The sequence below is a fragment of the Schistocerca nitens genome, chromosome 2, assembly GCF_023898315.1.
Source record: "Schistocerca nitens isolate TAMUIC-IGC-003100 chromosome 2, iqSchNite1.1, whole genome shotgun sequence".
NCBI classification, from domain to species: Eukaryota; Metazoa; Arthropoda; class Insecta; order Orthoptera; family Acrididae; genus Schistocerca; species Schistocerca nitens.
Genome location: NC_064615.1, coordinates 30,686,024 through 30,701,204, shown reverse-complemented (window position 1 = coordinate 30,701,204; position 15,181 = coordinate 30,686,024).

The window sequence follows — 15,181 nt, the reverse complement described above, 5'->3', positions numbered from 1 at the left end:
ATAAAGTGGATAAAAATTTCGATTAAAAAGAAATGTTCATTGTAATAGTGCGTGCACAATCATAATTACGTCCATCGTGCAATGTGTCACACATTTGTCATAATTTTTCCGCCCACATTAGCATTATTAGTTTTACCATGTGCTCTGGAAATGTGAATCAGGAGAATGTGAATCAGATACCAGTGACCTTATATGATGATCTCAAGAGGCACCTATTCGTACTCTGTTTTTCTTTTTGGTGTTTTCTTTTTCCTTGAGAACCCGAAACATACAGACACCGTCCTAGCGACCTCCTCTATCTTCAGAAGAGGAGAACATCTCGCCACATTTCCCTTTACTGTATTCATTTTGTTCATGCGACAGTCAGACAGGTGCTTCTCCATTGCGATTTTGCAAATTTACACTTAAACTCCCAGATCAGATGGAGACAATGAGGTTTTCCCCAGCTCTGAGTCGCTAGTCAGAGGCTGGCGGTCAAAAAAATAGTTATATAAATAATGATAATGATAATTAACACTGCAAGTTGTTGTTTAAAATGCGTGCTGTATTTGCTGGATATTTCACTGGTGATTGCGCATGTCAAGCCAGCTTTCAGTGTGGCTTCTCAGTAATTAATTTCAACAACATGAAACTCTTTCCGAAAAATATTCCCACGTACTCCCAATGTTATTAATTAGGTTCCTGAACACCCACAAATAATAAAGTTACTACTCAAATCAATTCCATAGTTATGAATGTAACTGAATTGGCAGTGGAGTCCGTTATTTTGCCGGTAAACATTGCGAACGAACGTTAGGAGACATACACAGACTTCAAAAAACAGCTCTGAGTCGCTAGTCAGAGGCTGGCGGTCAAAAAAATAGTTATATAAATAATGATAATGATAATTAACACTGCAAGTTGTTGTTTAAAATGCGTGCTGTATTTGCTGGATATTTCACTGGTGATTGCGCATGTCAAGCCAGCTTTCAGTGTGGCTTCTCAGTAATTAATTTCAACAACATGAAACTCTTTCCGAAAAATATTCCCACGTACTCCCAATGTTATTAATTAGGTTCCTGAACACCCACAAATAATAAAGTTACTACTCAAATCAATTCCATAGTTATGAATGTAACTGAATTGGCAGTGGAGTCCGTTATTTTGCCGGTAAACATTGCGAACGAACGTTAGGAGACATACACAGACTTCAATAAATGGCAAATATTTGCAAAAAACTAACTTTGTTAACTTACAGCTTACAAGTATTGAGAACATACTGGAATATCTTCCCCGTGATTTATCACTGAGTATTCTTCACATTAGCGCAGTTAATTTGTCATTCCTGGAACTGTACCGTTTCTTGAACAAACACGCTTTAATTAATGTCTACAAACTTTTACCTCGAATTTACGTGAAAACACGATATCACATCGAATCGGTGCTTTTTCGTAGCATACAAACGTATTGCTCAGTTCTCGAGAAATCGTTCAGCATCTAGAGCTACGACGTATTTGTGCAAATTTGACATTTACATGCCTCTAGAGATGGTTACAGTAAATTTAAGCGGACATCTGGTAAAGATTGGAATTAATATCATCTAATAGTATCTGCAGACAGATTCTTTACACAGAAATCTATCATTTGGCATGTCTTAGGACGATGCGTCGTGTGTGAACAGGGGTTCTGCCGTCTTGGAACAGAGCATCACAACTGGGGAACAGACACTGGACCCTTGTGATTGACATGAACAGCCATAATGGTCACAAAACCCTTGGCAGTAATGCCATCTTGCAGAGTAACGGTGGGGCTCGTGGAATACCACTATATGCCTGCCCACATCATCACTGAATCCTCACTTGGAACGTTAGCTCGGCCAGATGTTTGAAACAATGTCAAACTATATTTTACAGGTCTGTCTTGATCACACAAAGTTTTACACTTCACTGTTACCGGTTTCTGCTGCTGCCATCTTCAGATCTGTTACAAAGAAAAACATTGTCTAACCAACTAAGTTCAGTTTGCTGACGCTAAATCTGTAAAATTCCTGGTGTTGGCCTCAGTTTGTAACACCTAATATGCAGGATCCATGGTACCTACTACAGATATATAATTTTTTTTAATTGTATGTAAATATTTGTAATTTTAATGCTTTCTTTTAATGAGTAAGGACATTGCTTCACTATATGTGTACATTTAGGTAGAAGTCTGTTGACGTTTCATTGTATTTATCTGTGAAACTTATAAGCTCTGGGAAAAAGGTAAAGGAATTGTTATTTGCATCGACTAGCAACTATAATAGCAGTGCTTGTGCGTTGTAAAATCTTTGGGTAGGGGGTTGTTGCGCGGAGCGCACGGCGAGAGAGCGGGAGACGGGTTCCAGCCCTTGTAGTGTGGGGAAATGTGGTGTTAACGCTCTCGCAGTAGAGAGTACCATTTTCGGCGGCATCATGTACGCCCTCCGGCCAGATGTCTAGAGCAGGAGTACGGACATTGGACGAGCGGAAGAGGCTGCATTAATTACGATTGCCCGTTCCCGTAATTAGCCGTGGCTCCACAATATGCTACCATCTTCAACAACAGCAGCAGTTCCAGCAACACAGTTTCGTCGTCGTCTCCGAGTTTCGTCGTAAGCACAGCACTGAAGTAAGACTGTTCATTGGTAGAAAGTATTAACGGCTAGCCCAGCAGCACAGCTGAATGCGATCTGGTTCAAATGGCTCTGAGCACTATGGGACTTAACTACTGTGGTCATCAGTCCCCTACAACTTAGAACTACTTAAAGCTAACTAACCTAAGGACATCACACACATCCATGCCCGAGGCAGGATTCGAACCTGCGACCGTAGCAGTCGCGCGGTTCCGGACTGCGCGCCTAGAACCGCTTGACCAGAATGTGATCTGAGTAATAAACTTTATTTAAATAATAACCAGTTAAATTCAGTGCGATAGTGTCCTCATTGCCCCCAGACATTGTTACCAAGCAGGGTCTTTGTTCCCTTTTTTCCTTATATGCTAACTGAAGTTTGAGAATCTATGACTGGAAAATTCAAAAAAAAAAAAAATGCACAAATGAAGAGTGCCGAAGTTTTATTTATTTTACATATAGCTTGGAGCACACGGCTGTTTGGTTTCATACGTATTCTAGATATCTTTAATTCTGTTCAAGTCAGTAAAAAAGGCTCAGTCGTTCAAACAATAATATGAAATCCAATTTGAAAATTAAGTAACTGCAAAGTAAAAAGTGCTTGCCTTTCTCTAAATTTCTTTGATGACGCTATATTTAGGTCTCTGAAAGTCATTGTTCATGTAACATCATTACTCGATTGCCTTTTTCAAAATTTAGTGACAAACTTAACGTAAAAGTGACTTCTCAGTTTCCTTTATCATTACGTTGTCACTTAAAACTAGTGTCAAAAAACGTGACAACCTTCAGTTGCCACGTCAGTGGTTAATACTACATGTTGTTCTTTCCCATCATCTTGTACAGGTTCAAAATGGCTCTGAGCACTATGTGACTTAACTTCTGAGGTCATCAGTCGCCTAGAACTTAGAACTAATTAAACCTAACTAAAGTAAGGACATCACACACATCCATGCCCGAGGCAGGATTCGAACCTGCGACCGTAGCGGTCGCTCGGCTCCAGACTGCAGCACCTAGAACCGCACGGCCACTCCGGCCGGCCATCTTGTACAGGAATTTGGATGTAAATCGCCCTAGTGGGCTGGCGACAGTAATTACTTCCCTTTCGTTCATTAGTGTAACTTTTGGATTCATGATCAGTGGTACCCCTTTTCTGTCCAGAGTTGTTCGTGAGTGAATGCACAAAAGAACTTTCATTTTTCCAAATTGTAGCCCTGTTCGGTTTAATTTTAGTAGACTTTTCTATCAGAAAGATCGGTTGTACACTTTCCCCCTACTTATCGGTATTACTTCTTCGGGAAAGATAGCCTTATCCAATTGGAAAAATTCCATTAGGTATACACGCGATCCACTGTCATACTCTAAATCGCAAGCAGGATAGGCCGATTAGTGAGGGGGAGGTTACAAGTTTCCTTGTATAAATATCAGACGCATTCTGACTATCACCAGCACTCACTATGTACCTACACGTATAGTTTGACGTTGGCACTACATCAGAATATTTTATGGAGTGTGTGGCTGGTCTACATGGCTGCTAATCACGTAAACACTTTATCGAAACCGGTAACAGTAAAGTGTAAAAGTTGGATTTCGGAATTACAACTCGCTCTACAATTCCCTCCCCATGAAGCTCCCTACGTGTTGTTTCGGTGCTGACAGTGTCGCGAGACGGACATTCAGTTCTGTAGTGACTTTCGCAGATGTCGTCGTCTTGTTCTTCGTCACAGTACCCTTCAATGAGCATCCGTCACCGTTACTGGACAGACACTTTTGTCCGTTTTGTTAATTAGCGGAAATGTTTATCCGTTTTCAGTGTAAGCGCTACAAAACTTCGATACGGTGCCTCTAGAAGGGCAAACGCTTCGGCTATCTTGTTTATGGAACCATCCACGATACTAACAAACACCATTAGGCCACTTTCTAATTGACCAATCTGCGACATAGTGCACTCGCGGCTACACAGAATACTATTGTGACCCAATTTACACTTATTGACAGCGTTACACCGGTGCCGTTCGTAGACAAATACAATAGTGCCACCTGCAGAATTGGCTAGGATGTGCGCTGTGTTCAAGAATGCATTTCTCGCGATTTGTCCAACCCTTCTTTCTTATCTTCTCCTGTTTAGTGAGCGCACCATCCGATTCCGCTCGCACTGAAACATCTGTTTCGTCCATCCTCGGAACCCCTGTGGCGCTCTGCGAAATCACATTCGCAGATGAGTCCAGGATCCACACACACACCGAGACAAACGAGACACATTACACGACCTATTGATTTGCAGATTTACTAGGAAACTTTTATAGATTGGCCCGAATTAATTCTCTGCGCAGCCTCACTGTCTATTCAGTATAATAAGGGCTGCAAATCTCGCTTGACCCGCAAGACAGGGTAAACCTCTCTCTGCCACGAATTCAGTAATTAAGGGCTTGTAGCTATCTAATTACTTTCTGATTCCAGGATTCCGCCACTCGATTCGAAAATATGCACCGATACCAGTGTACAGCACTCTTATCAGTTTCCGATGATAATCTGTACAGCAAAACAGGAACACAACACTCAAATTTCAACTGAAGTAAATCAGATTTATTGGTTTCTATTGAACCTGGTCTGGTCAGTAACTTCTTGTCAAACGGCGTCTACAGTTACCTACTGACTCAACAATCTCTGTCTAACCACACTCACCGAGGAAATCCTAAAATGCTTAAACAGTATTCGATGCCCCCGCACAGGGGGGCTTTCGAGGCTTACGATGGAAAGTAGCATCGTTAATCGCGAACTATACAAGATTTGGCAACTGTCTTCTTAATGTTCTTCCTCCAACGCAGTTTTATTCCCCGCAAGGGATACCAAATGGAAGATCCCCTTCGTTCTAAACTGATACTGTTATTACTCAGCTTAGGCGTGAGTCCGTAGAGGGTGGTGTATGTGACGTACAGTATAACTGGTCAGCATTTCCCCTGGAATTCGCGAGCGTAAGTCGGACCTTCCTTGATCCGCCTTGGTGGGTCGCGTCGTCGGATTTCCTCCTACCTGTGCGCGGTGCAGCTCTCGTAAATGTCGTCCCGTGCATATTCTTCATTGGCGCATTGGATGTCTCTGCCGGTGGAAGCTAATTATCTGAAATTGTTGCCGATCAACTTTGGGGTATCTATTTACTCGAAATTAACATTCAGAATGCCGTAATATCACTTTTATTCCTATTAGATCAACAATGAAACACTCATGTTACAAACTACTCGTAACCGAGAGCATGGCTACCATCGAACAAGACAGAAGAGCTCTTAACGCCGACTGCCGACTTTGGCGCGCAGTCCGTATCTCTTACTAGTTTCGTCACAGTTCGTGGATTTCCGATCAAGTTCGTGCTTACTAAGCTATGCATTTGTTAATGAACGGGTGTGAATTTTAACGTGGCAAAATTATGATAAATAGTTTTAAACATCCGGAGGCTCCTCCTAGTATTCATGTTGTCATAAATGACTTTCATTATTAATTATAAATAAACAAAATCAGTGACTCTGGCGCCAAGATGGCGCTACTTCCCGTCATGTATATTTCCCAGGCTGATGCTTGTGTAAGTAGGCTGTTAAGGTTTTTTTATTGGTAACGCCACCTCTGTATGAAAATCACTGGCTGTGCTGTGCACAGTCTGTGGCTGCTTTGCATTGTTGTAATACTCGCCATTGTAGTGTTAGGCAGCTGGCTGTGAACAGCGCATAGCGTTGCGCAGTTGGAGGTGAGCCGCCAGCAGTGGTGGATGTGGGGAGAGAGATGGCGGAGTTTTGAAATTTGTCATGAACTGCTATATTTATATATGATGATATCAAGGTAAATACATTGTTTGTTCTCTATTAATATCTTTCATTTGCTAACTATCCCTATCAGTAGTTAGTGCCTTCCATAGTTTGAATCTTTTATTTAGCAGGCAGTAGTGGCGTTCGCTGTATTGCAGTAGCTTGAGTAGGTTGTGAGGTAAGTCATTTGTGAAAGGTATAGTTTAATGTTAGTCAGGGCCATTCTTTCGTAGGGATTTTTTGAAAGTCAGATTGCGTTGCGCTAAAAATATTGTGTGTCAGGTTAAGGACAGTCCTGTAAAATTGTTTAAAAGGGGACGTTTCATATGTCGACCCTTAGCCGAGGATACCTCACTGGAATCTTCTGATTTTTTCTTGTAGTTTGTGTAATTAGTGTAGCTATTGTTTATTGCTAGCGCGTAACTATAGAGAGAATTTCCTTTGTAGTTGTAGTTTTTCATTGTTGTACAGTAAAACAGTTGTGGCATGCATGTAGATTTGCACCATGTATTTCGCAGCTGCAATTAAGTAGATATTATTTTCAGTGTTATGTTAATGTGTTCTCTTATTTTTGGTCTTAAAATTGTGTTTTTCTGTGTTGTCGTGTGAAATACTGTGACAATAATGGCGTGTGAAAAACGTAACACTAGGCTCCAAAGTAAACTGAGAAATAATAGTGACGACGAGCGTAGCTTACCAGCACCACTGTGTAATGAATTAACAGACATTCAAAGTAGTAATTTGGTAACTGTGCATAGGGAAATCGAGCGGGCGTCAAACAATGGTGTAGGCAGTGAAACAATTAGTGCAGAGGGAAGCATTATCGATCGATCGGTCGGCAACAGCTCGCCTCAGGAATCGGGAATGACAGGACACAATTTTGCAAATATTGTAGATTCAGGTTTTGGATCCTCACCGTTTTCTCAAATAAGTCAAGACACATTTTCTGCTTGTCAAAATGTGAACGTTTCCGGTGCAAATTCACTGCCGAAAAGCACTGAGGAACATGTTCCAGACACCAGTGCATTGTTATTACAATTAATACAACAAATGGGACAAACACAACAAAAGCTTCAAAAGTTAGACACAATGGAACAAAATCAGAGACAAACACAACAAAAGCTTCAAAAGTTAGACACAATGGAACAAAATCTTCGAAAGTTAGACACAGTGGAACAAAATCTTAAAAAATTAGACACAATGGAACAAAATCTTAAAAAGTTAGACTCATTGGAACAAACTCTTGAGCAAACACGTGAAGATTTAACTACTGAGCTACATAACATTGAATCGAAATGTCAAAAGGTCTGTAATGACGTAAAAACTCAAATTTGTGAGCATTTCCAACCTATTTTTTCGCGGCATGAAAATGCACTACAGAATCACGAAGCAGCCATAAAAGAACTGCAAACTACTGTTCACGAAAATCATGAGACCTTGCAAGCTAAATTTGACTCAGTTGCATCTACCGATTCGGTTACGCAACTTGCAAAAACTCAGGAAAACTTAAAGGACACAGTAGATACTCTGAAACTTGGTTCAGAAAAACACACTGAGGAAATGTGTTCACTATCGGAGAAAGTAGCCGAACTTTCGGATCAGTTCAGTAACTTATCTACGAAGGTAGATGATAATCTGAATGACACAAAACCGGTAGTCTTTAATGACACAGAAGAGAGCGAACAAATTAGGAAACTGAAACAAAATCTGAATCAAATTAATACGCAACACCAAAGAGAAATCCGCGAAGTACAAGATCAGCTGACACAGGTAATACAAGAATTACGTATTTCAGAGGACACTCGCGCCCCAATACGGGAAGAGGGACATAGAAATACGGATCAACCACAAAATAATAACACAAGACACTTCGGAAATTATGAAAGAAATTGGCAAGGCACACCGAATTATGAGATGGAACCGCCGAAACGACGTAACAATGACCGACATGCGACTCGCCGACATGCTGATTTTGACTATAAGCTGTTCATTACTACACGTAAATTCAAAACATTTAAGAATTCTGCCAACGACATTCATCCACAAGCGTGGCTCCATCAATTCTCTCATTGTTTTCCTCCCAACTGGTCATTAGAGCACAGATTAGAATTTATGTGTGGCTACTTGGAGAATGAACCAGCTGTAAGGATGCGATCGGTCATTCACGATTGTCACAGTGAAGGAGATTTTTATCATGCCTTCCTCTCAGCATATTGGTCTCAAGCTACACAAGACCGAGTAAAACATAGCATCATAATGACGAAACATTTCGAACAATCTGAATTCTCCAGTCTTGTGAAATATTTTGAAGACATGTTGCACAAAAATCAGTACCTGTCAAACCCATACAGCCCCTCAGAACTCATCCGCATTTGCTTAATCAAATTACCTGAACATTTACGACATATTATTTTGGCAGGACGTTGCAAAGACGACATTGAAGCTTTTCAGGGGCTCTTACAAGAACTGGAAATTGACACTGACAATCGCGGAAAGCGGAAACAGGAACACAACAATTACAGGTCACATCCGTCATAATTCCGCGACGAGAGTAATAAAAACTGGACACGACAAGGCTATTCTTACAACACAAATCGTGACCAAAACAGACACCATCCGTATGACAACCGTTGGCAGAATAATAGTTACAGAGAAAGATCGCTTTTCCATAGTAATGAATATGACAGAGGTAACCATAGAAACAGACAATATGGTAATCAGAACTATTATTATCAAGGGAGACAGAATAACTTCAGACGCAACAGTTCGGCGCACAGTTACGATTCAGGGAGAAATTCTCCACAACGTGACGGACAAGGAAGAAACTACGGAACCTACCGACATGACGACAGACGATATATTCGTAACGACAGACCTGAATTGCATCAGAACTGGCGGGATTTAAACAGGGCAGGGCCCTCTCGGCAAGGCGAATTTGTAGAAGTTAGGTCTCCTAATCCCAGTAACGACGCGCGCCAACAAAGAAACAGACAATGACTCGCACCGGAGGCAGCCACGTGCGCCCGCTGGCTCAGGGAAAAATAACATAGACGCTAACCTTGAGAAAAATTCCAGTATTCTTTACCGACGTATACTACATGATAATCGCGTTAAAGTTGAAACTCTGCGTACTAGGAAGAGCAAAGGGTTACACCACATTTCACATGTGAAACCATTTATTGAGAGATAATCCGCTTCTTAACTTTGTCTTTGCCATATAACTTTTCACTTTACATTGCTAGTAAGCTTTGTCAGACTTAAGAAACTGTTAACATGCAACAATGTTTTGAAGTTAAATATCCAGTCAAGAATCAAGAGAACTTTTGAAGTTAAATATCCAGTCAAGAATCAAGAGAACTTATTTAAACAGAAATTAAGAATGCATTGTCATGAACAGACGACACAGTGTTGTATTTGTACATTCTTGCTTGTTAGCTGCTCGATTACGTAACGACTATCAGGCTTACATAGGACACATACTGGTAAATGAGATTTTAATGCAACATTTTGGTTTACTTGAAAATACATTCTGGGTTTAAAGTACTTTCTATGAGATACCAGATGACACAGAGGTTAGTTTATGTGACAGCTACACGATTTTATCACGACGCTACTAATGAGTGACAATTTACAATGTTGCTTTTGCGCTGTATCTGTTTTATATCTGCACAGTTTTCTGAATTCTTTTGGAAAGAAAAACATGTTTTAGTAGTAACCTTTGTAGTATAGCTACAATGAGACAGGGTTTTCCGTAGCACAACAATACGTTACAGTACAGTACTTTCTTCATCACAACAATAAGCGTAATAACTATGATATCTATACACAAAGCATTTCACTTTTGTTTATCATGAGGTAAGTACATTGACTTCTGCAGAACTTAGCTTTCGGAGGACGATAACTACGAGACTTCCACAGAGATTATCTTACAACATGACGCACAGTTTAGCGCTACAGTACACGTATTTGAGTGATTAATTTTGTACTTAAAACATTTATTTTTTAAAGATATTTGAAGTACAATGATATAAAGGTTTTCCGTGATACTTTTCATTCCGTTGCCGTAATCTGTAACACCTGAGGTTATAATTACATTAATCCTCAGGGGGGTACACGCTTACTCTGTGTACCATGTGTGTGGCATGCACAAGGAGCCCTAGCTAATATGGTATTTGCTTATACAATTTTACACATCGGTACCATATTTCTCTAACACAGAAATTACACAGCTATCTGATTATTTGACAGAGAAACAAACATTCTTTTTACTACATCAGTGACAGATGTTTACGCAATTACACAGTTGGATAACTTCACACTTATGAAACTGTATTTTGTCTGTACTTTGTAAACTGTTCATATTTTTTCGGACCCATTGTGATATTATGAGAGCTTTAAATGATGTATTTGGTGTGAGATCATGCTTTTTAAGGTACGTTTGAGGTAGATGACACTATTGAAATGAGCAGAGAATATTTTTTTAGGGTTTGAAATTATTGCAGAAAGCTACGACGTTATTGAGATTTGACTGAGGTGTTATGATATTTTTTACGACGACGATGTGTATTATGCTGTTGAGGTATGTTTATGATCAATAAGATGATGCTACCGTATATGAGGAAATATTGAAGAAGTGTCGACGAATACGTATATGAATAATGAGTAGCGTTTAGGGACTCTGATTTGTGGAAAAGGATGTTGGAAACCAAGAGTCGTACTTTAAGAGTTATGAAATGTGTGTCAATGCGTGAATGTATCACAATGCCGACGAAAACTTTTTGAACACTGTTATATTCATAGGATTTTGTTTCTACACATTTGCAACGCAAATTCTCAACCTGTGAATTTTTTTATATGAGACTGTCGCTGTAGCGAAAACTGCTGTCATAAATATTTCGTTAAGAAAGGTAAGTGACCGTGAAGTAATTCGTTGTGAGCGGCCAGGTGTGTCAGACACCTGGAGAAAAAGCCACTATTACGAGCCCTTTTCAGCGGCACAGGCAGAAAAAAAATGGGAGGCCATTATCCTCGCTATTGACGTTCCTTTGTAGAGAGCATCGCAAAAACGACACGGTCGAACTTGAAAACATATGTTGACACTGTGGAGCTCTTAATTTATGATATTTACAGAAATGCCTAATGAAATGACGAGAAATATTTTTACATCTGCACACCTGATTATGACAAGCGTCTTTCTACGAGAGTTGAGAGATTTTCTGTACTACCTTATGAAATGCCCTATGGCTAATGAATGATGTTTCATGCCTTCTTTTGTACATATTTACTCATTTTGTTTAATATCTAGTTTCTAGCTGCACTGCAGCATTGGTTAAAATAAAATTTTATAGATGTATTAATATAAATATTTTCTGTCTACAGATCGAGTAAATAATAATTTTTTTCAAAAAAATGAGGGAGCACAAAAAGACATTTACCTTCACAGGAACTGCAATCATAGTTTTCTTTTCAAGTACTTGTTAATTTCTTTTGTAGAATAAATTGTGATGCATCACTCTAGTGTTAAGATGTGACATAGGTATTAGACATGGCCATTTTTAGTGTAATACTTTTTCTGCTTGAACTTTGTCATGTTTAGGTATAAGTTATGCTGTTTGCCAGGCATAGTGCTACTGAATTTTAATTTGTGTTACTCTGCTAAGCCAGATTTATTTTTCTTGTTTGCTGCACATTGCCTTATATTAGTCGTAATATTGCATATGCTTCGCTAATTTCTAAAATGCTGCTTCCTTTGCAAATCTGCACTTTTTTGTCATTGCTGTTTGCGTTAATTGTTTTATGTGCTGCTGCATTGCCTCGTCCCTTAGTTTAGCATCTGAGCTCAGTAGATTTAAGTTAGCTTAAGAGGGGGTAGACTATATAAGAAACTAGTTGTGATGAATGGAAAGAAATGCATTGAAGGTATATGAAAACGTTTTGGGCCAAAATGAGTATTGTACAATGATCCGTAATTATTTTGAAAGAAATATGAACAGAGTAGAGAAAGCAGGTATTGATAGGACTTTTTGGAAATAATGAGGAACAAAGGGAGATCTCCGAGAAGTAAAGAAAGTTTTGTTTGCAAGATACTGCAGTAAAAGAAACCCTGTCCTTTCCTTGTGTTATCCCACTATGTGTCTGTGTACTCTTGTGTATTTGTGATTTTACTGTCTTTATGTGTTTAGCTGATGTTGTTATGTTGTAGAATTTTTCTAATACTATGTTATTTACTTTGTAAAGATGTTTAGACATTATTTATTCTGTTTTGTTTTAATGCTCATGTGTAAAGTTGATGTTTCAAAAGTTATTTTGATCTTTTATGTATGAACTTATGTCATAATTCCTGTAACACTGATGTATATGTTTATTTCTATTCTTTTGTAAAGCCCCTATTACCGCAAATGTTATTTGTATTGTTATGTTCTTTACTGATGTATTTTGTACCTTTGTAATTGTATTTTTATGTTATCAAATTGTAATTGTTACCAGTTCATCAAATGAAGTAACTTGTAAGTTAAATTTCACTGCACACGTTTCTGTTGGTCATAGTATATGGACAATATGTGAGAAGTAGGGACTGTTAGTGATTGCACGTGTGTTAATAATTCAGCAAGGGACTGGATAACAGCATTGCTGGTTCTAAGGACATTTCAAAAAAAAAATTTTCTGTGTGTGCACAAGTGGTGGTTTATGGACTTGCTATATTCTCCGCAAGAATCTTCGATGGTGATTGTGCACCTGCACAGTCTCAACAGATGGCTGCTGGCCATCTCTACAAGGACTACAGTGGGTCTACATCTTGGATGATCCATCAATACCATTATTTCTACAAGGACTGCAGTGGGTCTGCGCCTCTGGTGGCCCACCAATACCGTAATCTCTACCAGGACTACAGTGGGTCTGCTCTGTGATGACTTACCCACCAATACTCTTCAAAACTTCGACTGACTCCGCTGTGGGTTTACTCTGTTGTGGCCCATTACCTGTCAGCATGTCAAGAGTCAGCACTGTCTTTCCGTTGGAAGGACAACGCTACTTCTTCAAGACTGCATGGAAATCCACTACTTCCGTGTGCATTTTCTTTTACTGCTCAGACTTTGAGAAAAACACTGCAATGTGATGAATGATCAGGACTGTCTTTATGGACTGTGAGAAAATTTTAGCTTTTGACCAACATTGTATCAATAAGTGTGTGCATTTGATTTCTTTGTTATTGTAATTACGATTATGAAAAATTTTAACAAATATGTATTGCACAGTGCCCAAAAAAATTTGTAAAATTTTTTTGTGGGGAGCATGGGGGCTATGTAAGTAGGCTGTTTAGGTTTTTTTATTGGTAACGCCACCTCTGTATGAAAATCACTGGCTGTGCTGTGCACAGTCTGTGGCTGCTTTGCATTGTTGTAATACTCGCCATTGTAGTGTTAGGCAGCTGGCTGTGAACAGCGCATAGCGTTGCGCAGTTGGAGGTGAGCCGCCAGCAGTGGTGGATGTGGGGAGAGAGATGGCGGAGTTTTGAAATTTGTCATGAACTGCTACATTTATATATGATGATATCAAGGTAAATACATTGTTTGTTCTCTATTAATATCTTTCATTTGCTAACTATCCCTATCAGTAGTTAGTGCCTTCCATAGTTTGAATCTTTTATTTAGCAGGCAGTAATGGCGTTCGCTGTATTGCAGTAGCTTGAGTAGGTTGTGAGGTAAGTCATTTGTGAAAGGTATAGTTTAATGTTAGTCAAGGCCATTCTTTCGTAGGGATTTTTTGAAAGTCAGATTGCGTTGCGCTAAAAATATTGTGTGTCAGGTTAAGGACAGTCCTGTATAAATTGTTAAAAAGGGGACGTTTCACTTGTTGCTACGGTCCAGCGCCGAGTCCCACCCCACTACGCGCGACATATGGTCGCTGCGTCAGCTAGCCAGCCAGCCAGCGTGGGAAATGCTCTCCGATTCATGGCCTTCTAAGGACTACAGCACTTCCTAACCATCGTGAATACATCAATAAGAGACAATAATTTAATAAAACTGGTAAAAATGTCTTCCTCACGTAAGAGGAACCTTAGCTCCCAACTTCACGAATGATAACCACCGTGAAATGCGAATTCCGCCCCTTAGAGCAAAGACTTTCCTCTTAACCCCACGATGGCTCCTTGCCAATTTCCGATTTCCCGATCTTCGAACTGCTCCAACTGACTGCATTGCGCAACGAAATTAAGTTATGACTTTTCCGAAACCCCGTAATTGTCTGCCATTGCGACATGTAAGTTTGAAGTTTGGCTCAATGTGCCTACAATCTTCCTCCCTAATGGTAAAAAAGTGTGGTGTGCTCTGCGACATCACCCTAGGGCTCGGTGACACTGCAAGCAGTAAAATGTCGACACTTAAGAAGGAAAAACAGGTCACAACTGAAAGATTCATGTAAGCTCTAAGGTGTTTGATGATATACTGGCACCAAATTTCACAACAGCCCAATGCCACCTTGACTTGTCATACCTTGAGGAGATCATCACAAGCCCTCTTACCCACATGTTCACCCACTTCTTTTGACGTCTCTGTGTCACACAGCGTTGAAATCATGCGGTTTTCTTAGGGGTGGCCCAGGAAAACATTTAAGATAGACGGTCTCTCAGACTCGACACGAAAAGGCCCCAGCGAGTGACATGAATGGCGTCAATGAAAACATGCCTTCCAATGGGGCCTTGATTCCCACACGTTTCGTTGCCGAAAACTACAGTTCGCATTGCGATGAGCAACGAGAAAAT